General features: G+C 39.6%; 1 protein-coding gene across 1 annotated transcript in view; it reads right to left on the reverse strand.

Moving 5' to 3' along the window:
• Positions 1 to 13,542, reverse strand: part of LOC102204136 (RNA-binding motif, single-stranded-interacting protein 3) — a 158,710-nt gene that overhangs the window by 137,681 nt on the left and 7,487 nt on the right. The window lies entirely within an intron of this gene.

The following is a 13,542-nucleotide window of genomic DNA, read 5'->3' on the forward strand; positions in this document are numbered from 1 at the left end:
ACACCGGTACCCATCCCTACTCACGTGTCATATTTACTAACAGCTATAGATTGTCAGATACCTAAATCTATATTATTTTGAAACATCAAACATAATGTGACTGCATGCATTCAGACTTGTGTTGTATTAAAAGTGATGCTTAATCAGATCTGTTACTAAAACTCCTGTTGTGGCGTTTAAGAGAGACCAGGGTACATATTCAGACAAATTCAAACGCCAGATTACCTGAAACAAGTGGATAAATTGGAAGGGACTTTATGCATTGTTATTAAATTTGCAGAGAAATTTAATAACAACAATAATAACAATATTATCATTATCAAGCTGATCTGTGATCCTAGGACAGGCAACTAAAACAAAGGCTTTCCTAAGATTTCTCAAACGCAAAATGAAATTTGAAGACTGCGTATCTGTGACATTTTATGAATAATTCATAGGATATTATGAATAGCTTCTTTGTATAATTAGACTTGGAGAGTTGTCCCCTTCAGCCACTTCTGTCATGTAAGCCTGGGGGGGAAAACAAAACAAAAAAACAACAAAAAAACAAAAACCTTTTCCACTCTAATTATAAAAGTTCTACAGGCCAATAAGCTACGTTATAATTCACCTATCAGTTTTTATGTTTATAGAAACTATGAAGTCTGTCAGAGACTAGGCTGTTTGTTTACTTGATTTAGATAGGATACTTTGTTTTTCTTTAGTAATCACTCAAATTGCATTTGACACATGCTATAATTATTTTATGCCGTTTAACTGTAAAAAGCAATTCCCGAGATACCAGAAAACAATTAGATCACAATTAGATTTCTATTAAAGCAGCATCAGCAAAACTACAATGTTACATTACCATTTTATGTTCCCACTGTGTGTATTAAACCCGTGTTATAATAATATTTACCTCAATTAAATTTAATAGTCAAATCTTGTTTTAACTTAATTAAATCCATTTCAAGCCAGGCAGCTCATTAGATTGGCTGGCTTAGTTGTAAACATACAAAGAAACACATGCACACACAAGTTTTTGGCAGATATGACAAATATGACATAGGATATGCAACACTGTAAATGTATGTTTATAACCCTATACACGCATTTTTATCTTTTTATTTTTTTATTTCGTGGATTTGACGGAAAGCATGCGTTTTGCTTTTTTAGTTTGCTCTGCACTGGAACCTTCCCGACCTGGCTGCACTCATCTGAGGCTTTCACTCTGATGTTGCTGTTAAAGAGAGCTTATCAAACTCCTTTCTGGTTCTTTCTTTCTTTTCAGAGATCTCATTGTTAAAGCCTGCAGAGCTAGAGTGAACACACCAGGGAGGAAATACTGGACACAGTTCTAATGCCTTTCATCTTTGCAGACTGGGAACAGCTTCCTGTTATTCAATGGACACACTAATTAGCATGAATACAAACATTTACTTAGCCTAGACAAAGATGTGAACACACGCACGCATACACGCACAAAACCACAGTACAGTGAAAACAGCGACTCGATCGTCTTGATTCATTTTCACCACGCCAGGTCTTTTGCGCAGTTCTTCCCAGAGCAGCGTGCCACCCTGTCCAACAACGATTTTACGTAATACTTCCTTTTCTTTGAAGTGGCACAGCTAAATGAGTTTTCAAATCTCCGTAGGTTTCACTACCAGAGAGAAACAACCACAACTTGATAGGCACCACTTACATTCAATTATTTTTCACGCACACACACTTTTTCAATAAAGCATTGTGACTCATTACCAGTCCATTCTGAATACTGAGGCACTGCTTCAGAGCCCTCTATTCTAAAATTATGCAGATACAGTGCTCTGCTGCACTTCACATACATCAAGTAAAAAGATACAGTGAAATCCTGTGAGGGAGCGGAAACAATGATGGAAATGAAATGCTTCATTAAGCAACAGCTATGGCTTTTGTTTTGACAGGCTGATGAATTCAGAAGTTCCTTTACGTACACAGACTTGCACTGCCTCAGAGCTCTTCTTTGTGTACAGAGGTCTTTATCATTTTATTGGTATGAGTACAATAACGAAATTATCAGCAGAAAACAAATGGATCAGCGTTTTGTGATTTTACACGGTTTATGTTGGTGACCTTATGAGCCTACATCTCAACCACATTAACCTCCTAGGACCTGGCGTCCACATATGTGGACATCACATTTTGGGTTATTTAGACCAAAATACTCAATTTTGCTCTACAAGGGCCTGATATCCACTCATGAGGACATTATACTGCTACTGTTCTATCAAAATGTTAAATGAATATCCTCATGTGGCCCTTATTTTTCTTAAAAACAAAGGTAAAATAAAAAAAATCTGGTAATTCTTTGTTTTTACATTCATCGGGCCCCAATATGCCCAAATATCAAAGAGAAATTAAAAATGCATGCCGTGGAAGAGTTCGAGTCTTAGGAGGTTAAATAGCACATTTTAGCTCTCCGTTGCTCCGTCTGAAAAGTGACGAAGGAAGAGATGCTGTACTTTTGAGACCTTTTCCCTCATCTCACTGATGAGATAGTTCTCAATTATAAAATGCTTTACAAATCCAAACATCACAGGTAACAGGTGGACTTTGCCCAGCTGCACTGAAACGGGAAACAATGACAAATAACTGACTGCTTCAGAGACAGAGTGAATGTGGACAGTGTATCCTTGGGTTCTTAACATAAAACTCATTAATGTTAGACCGATTTTTAGTTTTAGTGTCCTTATTTTCCACTGAGTTACTGGTTCTGTTACTAGAAGCCTATTAGCAACAACCAACCAACCCAGTGACGCCATGTTCTGTACTGACAAAAGATAGCACTAAACATCGTCTACAACCTTTAAACACTTCTTAAATGCAGCTGCTCAGACAGTCTTAACCTCTTTAGCCCCAAGGGTATTTGTTAGGTGCCTGCTCAAAAATGACAAGCCCAAAAATGAATAGCGTATTTCTCTGCAATTACAAACGCTGTGTTGACAATCTCCTGAGGGATTGTGGGAGATTGAGTTATTCAGGAAATAAGCCGTAGTCTCGAAAGGATGTTTGGTTTGGAAGCGACTGGAAAGGTAAAACTGATTTCATGTTATTATTGATCAAGCGTGAAAATATTTGTGATCTTCTGTTGTGGTTGGTTCAGTGAACTTTGGTCAGAACGTGACAAAACTTTTATCTCGGCATTTAGAAAATGTGTCGTTTGCCTGGTTAGACACAGTGATGTTAACACAGGGTTTTGGTTGTTTGTGTTTATGCAAATTATGCAAAAATGTCGCAATTGTGCTTTCAATTGTTGTTTTTGCTGTGTTTGATGGTTGTAGAAATGGTTTATATGACCTTTAGGTGAGATTGGGAGGTTTCAGTAATGTTGGGTCATAGACAAATACATGACTACATATGCCGCAGACCTGTGTATATACAAAAAAGAAAAAAAATACACGTTTTGGATTCAATCCATAACCCAACCTCATCTCTTTACCCACCCAGATGATGAGCATGTGGACATTTCCCTCCACAGCTGTTAAATTGAATTTAGTTCACAGCAACTCCAGAAGTTCCATCCGCTTCCACCATCCCCACCCAAATTCACGTGGCTCTTGGCACAGACTGGGAACTTAACTGTAGCTGTTGGATTCTGGACAGTGCTTCATCACATCTGTGCTGCCCAAACTCCTGTGGCAGCCCAGAGGGGGACACATCTATAAATCTAACCATCACATTACCCTGACACTAAGTTGGCAGCAAGATGCACAAGAACAGTGAAGATGTTAAGAACAAACAACATGGCCAGTAATGGCCTAAACAACTCCACGGGGTGGAGGATATTTTGCCACTCTAAATCCATCTTTCTCATCAGTTTCTTTCACTCACTTTCCATCCAACTCATTTCTCCCATTTGCCTTCCTGCCTGTCTTCCTGCCCATGATATCACTTTAGTTTGTTCTACAACTTCCAAAGAAATAATTCCAATCCAAATGTGGTCATTGAGTCATTAAGTGCAATTACCATCTCTGAAGTGAGGAGTGACTCATCTGGGTTTTTTGCAATACATCTGCGCACTTTGCACAACTGCCAGTTAATGTCAACCCACTGACTCATTCTCCACTCTACCCACTCACGGGGAAAAGAGAAAAAAATGTAACTGCTGTATCCAGTTCCATGTTATATGACAACTCTCATGGGTAGCTTTCACATGTTTGCCCACTGACTGAGTAAGTTCATTGCATACAAGATAATGTAGCTGACTGACTTAGAAGTTGCAGTTTTTTTTTTTACGTGCAAAGACGGCACCAAATCTACATGTGCATGCATGAACGAGGTGTCAAACATGTAAGCCAACTGATGCACAGTGCCTTCATGTTATGTGTCTAAAAGCTACATGCTTAGATGTGTATATGCACACTTTACCCAACAGTCAAGATGTGCAAATGTCAAGACCTTTTCTTCTCCCAGTTGTGATCATACCAAACAATCTTTCACTTTTAGATCCTGCCTAATCCTGTCATCACGTCACAGATGTTATATGATTTTAAATTATTAATGAAAGGACAACTTTCATGTGTGTGATGCTGGTGCTTAATAAACTTGGAAGGAAGACCATTAGACAGCAGGAAGCAACAAACAAAACCTCAGCTCTGTTGACATTTTGTCAAAACCTAGATTTGGTTACACGCTTTGAGATTCTCTCTTATTTGTAGATGAACAGCACGTTCTGGGAGCGTTTTCTGTAGCACAAAAAACACCCTGAGATATCCATCAAAAAAATATGGTGCATTGTGTTGATGTGGCGTATTATTTCAGATTATACCTAAATGAAATGATTGCTACAGCAGCACTGTTTCTACAATGCCTGTGTGTTCATGGTCTATGCAAATGGTTGGCATTCATTCAAAGGTTTGATCCTTAGGCATTCTTAGTAGGTAGTAGTGAAGCATTTACTAAAGACTATGCTTTGTTCTGACCCAAGGCAGAGGTCAGTTGTAGGGTATTAAAGGCCTGGAGGCAATCACTGAGCAGAACTGTGTACAGATCTTGATACCATTATTTTCAAAACTACTGGGCTATCACTGCTGAAGTATGCACGGATGTGCATTTCACACACACATGCACGATTAACACTGAGTGAGCCAATCAATAGTTTGCAATTCTGAGTTTATTAACAGCCACCATTCATGGCGAGCCTTGTTTTACATCTTAGCTCCAGCACATCACAGGGCTAATATAATCAAGAGTGTTCCAGCATGTACGTAGATTACAGACCAGTGTGTGTTCTCCACAGTGTCCATTTTTCACTGATGACTTTTTCGCCTTCTCTTTTTGCAACCATCTCAGGGAGTTCAGGCAAAGACAAATAAGAGAAGATAAATTGGAGAGAAGGAGCAGAAACCGAGGGAGGGACAAACCATGATAGACCCACAGGAAGAAAGAGAAAGGTTATGATAGAGAAGAGAGACAACAGAAGAGAGAGGGCAGAAAGTTAAAGATAGGGAGAGAAAGGTGTGTGTAGGGTGTGATGGATGAAGCTGAAACAGATGAGGAGAGGAGGGAGGCAAGTACGTTCTCCACCAGCTACCTCACTGTCAGACACTCAGCTGTGCAGCATGAGTAGGTGGCTGGTGAGAGGTGTGTGTGTGTGTTCTGCATAGCATGTGTGTGTATGCCACATGTACCGTGAGTCTGGGGACCAGTGGGGGGTTGACAGATTATCTGTCGACAAGCAAGCTGGAGGGTTCCCTCTCTCTTTTCCACTCCTCATTTTCCTGAGTTACTCACAGGCTGTTTTCTGCAGCGCTCAAGGTCACTGCAACACAGTGAAAGTTTGGAAGGCACGCGATACCAAGAGCTCAGTGGTGAGACAGCACTTTTCCACTCCTCTGCTTATTTTAAATTGCACAAGAGCAAGTGTAAAAGCTGTTAATTATCAAATTGTATCTCCATTGCATGACACTGCTGGTGGCATTATGGGTAAAAACTATTCTTTGTTAATAAAATGTCAAATCTGCTGTTGCACCACAGCTTTACAGATGTTTTGGCCATGTTACTTCATGCTCTTTTGTTCACATCCAGTTTTTACACAAACTGCCTCTAATTCTGCTTTCAATAAAAATAAATCTGTGCCGTACTGTCACAAATTATAGTTTTACTATCCGCACTTAAAGTGTTTACTCACAATTTGAGTCTCTCTTAGCTTTCCTCTCTGCATTTTAGAAAGCTTTTATATTGAGAAAATGGGCTGGCAGAAAACAGATCTGATTTTACAGATCGCTTTATCACCATTAATGAGAATCAACTGACAAATTCACAAAACTAGTCTGTGGGTAGGCATGCAGCCAGAAATAAAACTTGAAACCCCATTCACCTGGACATTTCAACTTCCATTTGTGTCTGTTCAACAAACGGAGCGTTTACAGCATATTGGACTTGAGCTAATCCCAGGCCTGCCTCTAGTTCAGCTTGGCAGGATAACAGATAAAAGCCACAATGTCAGCTCCAATCACAGCACAGAGTCAAAGGCAAAAAAAAAAGACAAGACTTACATGTTGGATATTTAACATTTAAGCCATCATTCTCAAATTAGTTGCGGTCTTGTTGCACAATGACCTTAAGTCCTTGCTAGAGAAGACCATAATGTCTAAATTACGCTGTAAATGTTGTTGGTGTTCCAAAACATTAAAACCACATCCCCCATAAGTCTTTGGCTTATTAAGAAAGTATTGGTATCTCCTTCCACAACTAGGAATTGCTCATTTTACCATCACTAACTGAAAGAAAGCCAGATATGCACTGGAATAGCTGCAGCCTTTTCCTTCTTTGTGCTAGAAACCAAACCAAAGAGCACAGCTGAACATGACAAAATTTACAAACTTACAAACTCTTTAGGTTACCAAATAATGAATAAAGTCAGAGACGTAAGGGTGTTTTCACTCCTGTGCTGTTTAGTCCATTTAGCCAAAGTTGTTCAATTGCAGGTGTAAACATGCCACCCCCCCAAAAAAAAACAAACAAACCCTAAGCTCCTTTAGAGGAGGGCGCCTGAATCTGGTTTGTTTATGGTGAGAACATGATGCAACATCAATCCTACCCAAACACCAGGCATAAGCTGCAGGTGTGAGATAAATGCCTTTACCTAGCCAGGTATGCTTTGTGTATTTCCCAGCATCCCAGAACACAAACTGTGACAACTAGCTGGAACATGAACGTTATTCACTAGTCCAGAACATGGCCCCCTCTTCATGCATTTATTTTTGTTGCTCCTGACAGAGTTTTGGTTTGCTTGGAGTTCACTTGGGGTTTTCTCTGTGTCAATGAAAACCAAACCACAGGAAAAAGCAAAAAAATGTCAAACTCATCAACTGATTCAGACCCGAGTAAACAAACTATAGTTGTGAAAAAAAATGATGCATCTAGAACCTAACAAACACATCTAAAGCTTAGGCTGGAATAATTCTGGGTTGCTCACTGTTACAGTCAGTCATGAAAGGTCATAAATTATTCACTGATGCTAATGTTACATTTGGTAGCCTTTACATTACGGTAACTTTGCAGAAAAAAGCAGCAGAAAGCACATGCTTAAATGAAGGCGTCCATACTTCCTCAGTGATATAGATCTGACACGTTATTATTGAACATTAATATCTAATGCACACAAATACATGAAACATTAAAGTACTTATTTTAATGGACTGCTAAACTGAACTAAAGGAAAGTCACATTAATAACAGCCAAAAATAAAAATGACAACTCCAATGACACATTCCCATGACTCCCTTTCTCCTTTACTTCTCCTTGGCTTTTATACCACACACACACACACACACACACACACTTCCTCTGCCTCCCTCTGTTTCACTGTCTCTCTCTGTCTATGTACTCCAGCCAACCACTGTGGGTTTTCTGGGATTCCTGTGGCTGAGTCATCTTCCACTCCGTATCATCCATAATATCATCTTCCCAAAAGTCTCCCCAGTGTTGGATGCAACTGGCCGAACATGAAAGGAGTGTGTGCATGTATGCGTTTGAGTGAGGGGAGGGAGGGCGTCAGAGAAAGAGAGACCCTCTTCTTATCCAGCCGTTACTGAGCCGGGAACAGCCAAAATAGCATCAAATGACCCTCACCCAACCCTCCAGACCAATTTCCCAGCCGGAAAGCCAACAGCACTCACACATGCTCCAACTCCATTCAAATTCTTTGTATTCCAACTAATCCATCCATTCATGTGCTACAGCTTTAGCGGACACTTTTCAACATTAGCCTCCCTTTGCAGTCCTTAAAAAAAAAAAAGAAAAGAAAAAAAAAACAGAAAAAAAACAGAAAAAACACCCAATCCCCTGCCCACAAACCTCAATTCATGGACCTTAAACCAGCTCCAGAGTTATGCTTCACCACGGTTTCCACATCACAGAAACACAAGCCTCTTCCTTAACCATGTAGGCGACCTAATTCTTATTGTCTCCCTTACACAAAATCCCTTAGTAAAAACATTGACTTAGCATTATAGTAATTTATTCTGTTCAGTATTTGAAGTGTTTAAGTAAACGTCTATTTGGCATATTTATTGCTATTTTTAAAAACACTGTACAGCTACAAAATTAAGATCCCCTTGTCTTTCCAACAGCATTTGTCCCAGCCTTAACCCCAGTTTCTCAAAATTCACCACGCCCTTCCCCCTATCCAGGCTACCCTGATACACTCCATCCTCTCATCACCTAATGCCGAACTCTCAAATTTGGAGAGCTAAATTCTTAGCTCTCCAAATTTCCCAGCCCAACACCCTTACCCCTCACCTCACCTCACAATCCTAGTTCATAACCCCAAGCCAAGTTCCCCATTACCCCACCCCAGAGATTGCATATTAGATCCTAAATCCAAGTCTCTGCAGCCTCTTATTCCCAGCCAAGACCACAGATGTTTCAGCCCGCCGCTCTCACAGTTTGGGGTATGAAGGCCAAACTTTTGACAGGGTGGTTTCTTTAAAAAGGCAGACTAAGGCTGCCAGACAAAACTACATGTGAAAGCTTACTTTAAAGCTTAGCTCACAAATGCCTATACGTGATGAACTGTATAAATAAATACACCAGACAGATGTATATGGTAAAAATTTAATACCTTAGCATGAGAACTGCCACACATGAAGTCAGCACACCAGAAACCATGAAGAAGGCCTCAGGAAGCCAGGCAAATTAAGATTATTAGTCAGAGGAGAAAAAAAAAACAACCTTAGCCGTAACTGGCCCATTTGTAATCCAAACGGCTATCCACACTGCCAGCACACGAACCTGCCAGCCAGTGGAAAAGGCCAGGGGCTCATTAAAAACAACAGGTCCTCTTCTTTGTTCCGTGGAACCTGTCACCGCATTCCTTTTTCTATGACTTGGCTCTTGACTCATGGAGAGGTCAGGTTATAGGAAGTTAGTCATAACAACACAGAGGACTTCAGATGGCCTCCTAACCATAGCTCAGTCTCAACACAGCTGCAGACTATTTAGCACTACTTAATCGCAAACAAAAGAGATTTACCACAGGCTCGCTAAAAGGAATTCTGTTTTATTCAAGAACCCATGTCTTAAAAGCTCCATGAGCACTTCAGACCCATGTTTTCCTGCGGTGCTAAAGGGAAAAGAAAGGGTCAAATAGGGGGTTCAGTGGGTGTATTTGTCTCAAACCATTCAGCTGGGTGGGAAATTTTGCCAAGTTCGGTATAGAATAACAACCAAAAGATCATTGTCATATGTCAAACTTGCACTTTTAACATAAAAACTAGAGCACCAAATTCCATCAGAAGCATTACACTGCAGCAGTTTGTCCATCAGTTATTCCATACTGACAACATTTACCTTGAAAAGTCAGACATTTATTTATACAGCTAATCCTAGTGAGACTGTCCTAATTGTATTAAATGTAAAACTCAAAATCTGCATTGAGTTTAAATTTGCAAAATTTGCCAAATTCAAAGACTTTGTTGTGTGTGAGATGGTTTTCTTGGCCACCGCTGATACTATCAAGTTTGGAAATGTTGGATTTTAAGGTTGGAGAGATTATTGGAAAACTCTCGGCTGCATGTCTAGCTAGGTTATTTGGAAAACCTAAGAACGTACCAGAACCTCCACAGGCAGGGTAAACAATGATTTGAAATCCCAAAGAGTATGACTGCCAGTAAGTGACTCAGTGTGGTCCACAGAGCTCTTGTGCGAGAAGGAAAACAAACAACTAGTGATTTACAGTGATGCAGGCATGTGTATAAGACAAAAAAAAGTGTTGTAATCTACACAAACACAATATAAAACAGTATAAGAACAATTTATGACTCAATATTAATCTTGTTACTTTTTTTAGCTGTATATTGTCCTGTCATAAGTTCTGACATAGCTCTAAGAGCACAGAGAGAAAATTAAATCAGTGTATCAACACAAACTATGATAATTAAATTTTGATCTCTGTATCTGGATCTCTGTATGTGGTAAATAAATGAATTGCAGATGTCGCTGAATGCATGTTTTGTCCCTGTAAGAACTAAGCAACACTGGTAACCTCAAAAGCCAAACATTAGTGGGATTAGTAGGAAAAAAAGAAATCAAATACTGTAATAAATTTAAAAAAAATTGTTTTATTTTACATTTTTCTTAGTTTTATAAATGACAAGTCGCTGCTTTTAGACGAAAGTTGACTGCGAAGAAGCGGGGAAGAATAAGAGGCATAGAGAACAAGGGAGAGCCCTGCTGAGAAGAAAGAGATATGGAGTAAATGAGAATGCGAGAGGGAGGAGAAGTGAGGAGAAATGAAATCAATAATGAACGGCTCCATAACAGGAACTTAATCAGAACAGCAGGTCCCTATATTGCTCCTGACTAGCACACGCATCACTGCCGTCGATTCAATTTACTCCCCAAACCCTGAAAAAATAAATAAAACATGGAAAATAAATTGAGACGCTCATTCAAATTCATTAGAACTCGTCCCTGTGTGCCTACAGTACATAATATTCCTTGAAGAAGCAGAAGAAGTAAAATGGAAGAAATGAAAATATGCCAACAGCTCGGTATTGGTTTCTAGGTGAGAATGAAAGTGAGGGTACAAAGTCATAACAGCCTCCTCAAACACCACCGCCTTATTCTTCCTCTTGTACCCACACATTATTACTGTATATAAATACACATACTGTATTTACACACAATAATAAGATATGAGCGCACACACTGGGATTAAGTACACAAATTTGCAGACTAATATCAATGCTTACGCCTACATTTAACTGTGCAAACAATTTGGGTGCTGAAGTTGATTTGAAAAATGTACAATTTCTAGCTACTTGGCAGGTAGGTTACTGCAAACATATTGGAACCACATTGGAGTGTCATCTGTCTCTAGTAATCCCACACAGACTCCGTGATGTTAAGATCAGGACTACAGGTATATGGGGGGCCGTGCCCATCTGTTGCACGGTGCAAAAACTGATGTATCCACGATGATTTGCAATTTTTTCGCTGTTCCACTTTAACATCTTTTAGAGAACAAACATACTAGAGCAGACAGTGTAAGACTATTCAGCCAGTGTCTTCAAACACCATCTATGACAACTTAGAATTTCAATTTTTTTATAAACACAATGAAACTAACAGTGCTGTATTTAGTTAAAACATGCGCAATGTTTCTGAAACTCAAACCCTAAGAGCATTTAGACCAGGGGTAGGCAACCTTTCTGATGGCGAGTGCCATTTAAAATTTCCTCATAAGTCAGTGTGCCATATGATTGCATTAGCAATAAATTTAATAACACTATATGAACAGTTACACACTATATAGAACCACTTTATAGAATTATGTTGGCAGATGCTGGCAGCTATCAGCGAATAGTTATCAGCTATTTTGGGAAAAAAAAAAAAAATAAGACACTTTTTATCCATAACAGCAAATGAACTGTACAACAGAAAATGCAAATGCTATTTATGGTCTCACAACAATGATAAGAAAAATAAACTGAGCCAATATGGCATGTTTGTTAATACACACTGATCTCTGATCTCTTCATGTGAGAAGAATTCTGCTCACACAGATATGTAGAGCCAAATACTGTCAATAAGGCCTCTGCAATGTTCTGAAGACAGTTAAACTTGTCAGGTAGTGATGTCCAGCAGGTGAAAATGCAAGCTCCATAAACACGCACAGCTGTGGATTCCAGCTGCTTCGATGTTGCATTAACTCAGCCAGTTAATGAGAGACAAATCTAGCTACTCATTAAAGATTTCTGGTTTGATCAGAAAATAAAACATTGGTCCATACACCTGAAAGTCCCAAAAATGCATTGTGTCTCGAGTCTACGGATGTATCCGTGTATTTCCGTGGTGCTGATGCTGTGCTGAGCGGACAGCTGCTGAAGCTTTTGAAGTGTCGGAATGTGGAAAGCTAACAACGTCCCTTTTTGTTAGCTTTATTATTATTTTTAGCCAATTACAAGTTGAATCTGGTAGTTGGGGTTGTTAGTTAAGATACCATCATTAAGAAGAGGAACAACTAATGTGTCTATGCGAGCTGATTTGCGATGTGCACCACTGGCGTGGCCATTTATTTTTTGATATACCTTCTCAGATTAATTCACTGCATGTCGTGCCCAGGGCTGTACTGGGACGAAAAAAAATCGGCCCGGGCATTTTGACTAAAGACCGGCCCACCGGGTATTAAAGCCATAAAGCCTTTGAATAAAAACAAACGCTGTTGTGACAGTGATGTACAATCTTGTTGGTATATGTATGATACATTTTATGTCAGATAAAAACTTTGGTTGTAAGATTCACACAATTATTTAATAAAAACTAGACATTTTAAATGAGAATAAGAAAGTATTTCTCTGTGCTCCCCTTTCCCTGTTAATGCCCTACCTGGCCCCCTGGCAAAACTTTTCTAGACCCGCCCCTGCACAGTTACCAACTGTCAGCTACATTAAAAAAAGGATCCTGGTGTTATTTGTCTCTCAGAAACAGTTCATAACTTCCCTTCAACTCATTCATGTCACCTAAAAGGTAAACCTGTTTCTCCATCACCTGTTCAGCTCTGATGATTCAGTAAGGACATCTCCTGGTTTCATCTTCATGTTTCCCTCTCACCAGATAACCAAACCGATATCATGACCACGAGCTTTTATAGTTGTGGCTCCAGCAAACATCAGCTGATACTTAAAATTAATATTAAATAAATTCTAACAACAGCTGATCAAGCTTAAACGTGCTGCTGCTGCTGTTTAGCGCGACATCCAGCGGTTTCCTCTTTCTAGCGCAAAGTGGGCGATAAACAAACAAGAGAGAAAAGCCGATCAGCTGATCATTGATCAGTCAAGTAGCAACTGGAGAGGGAGGGGGTGAGAATAAGAGGAGAAGAAGAGGCAGCTGTGCAGCGTAATGACAGAATAAATCCACCTTTGTGTCTTTTTCCATCCTAGACAAACTGTGTCCCTTCTCAGCTCAACACGAAACGCGTAATATTTTCTCTCAATACGGGACGATTCCGTCTTTTTACGGGACGGTTGGCAACTCTACTAACTAACCTTATGAATAAAATAAAGTTCA

The sequence above is a fragment of the Pundamilia nyererei genome, unplaced genomic scaffold, assembly GCF_000239375.1.
Source record: "Pundamilia nyererei isolate P.nyererei 1_Seehausen unplaced genomic scaffold, PunNye1.0 scaffold00128, whole genome shotgun sequence".
NCBI lineage: Eukaryota > Metazoa > Chordata > Actinopteri > Cichliformes > Cichlidae > Pundamilia > Pundamilia nyererei.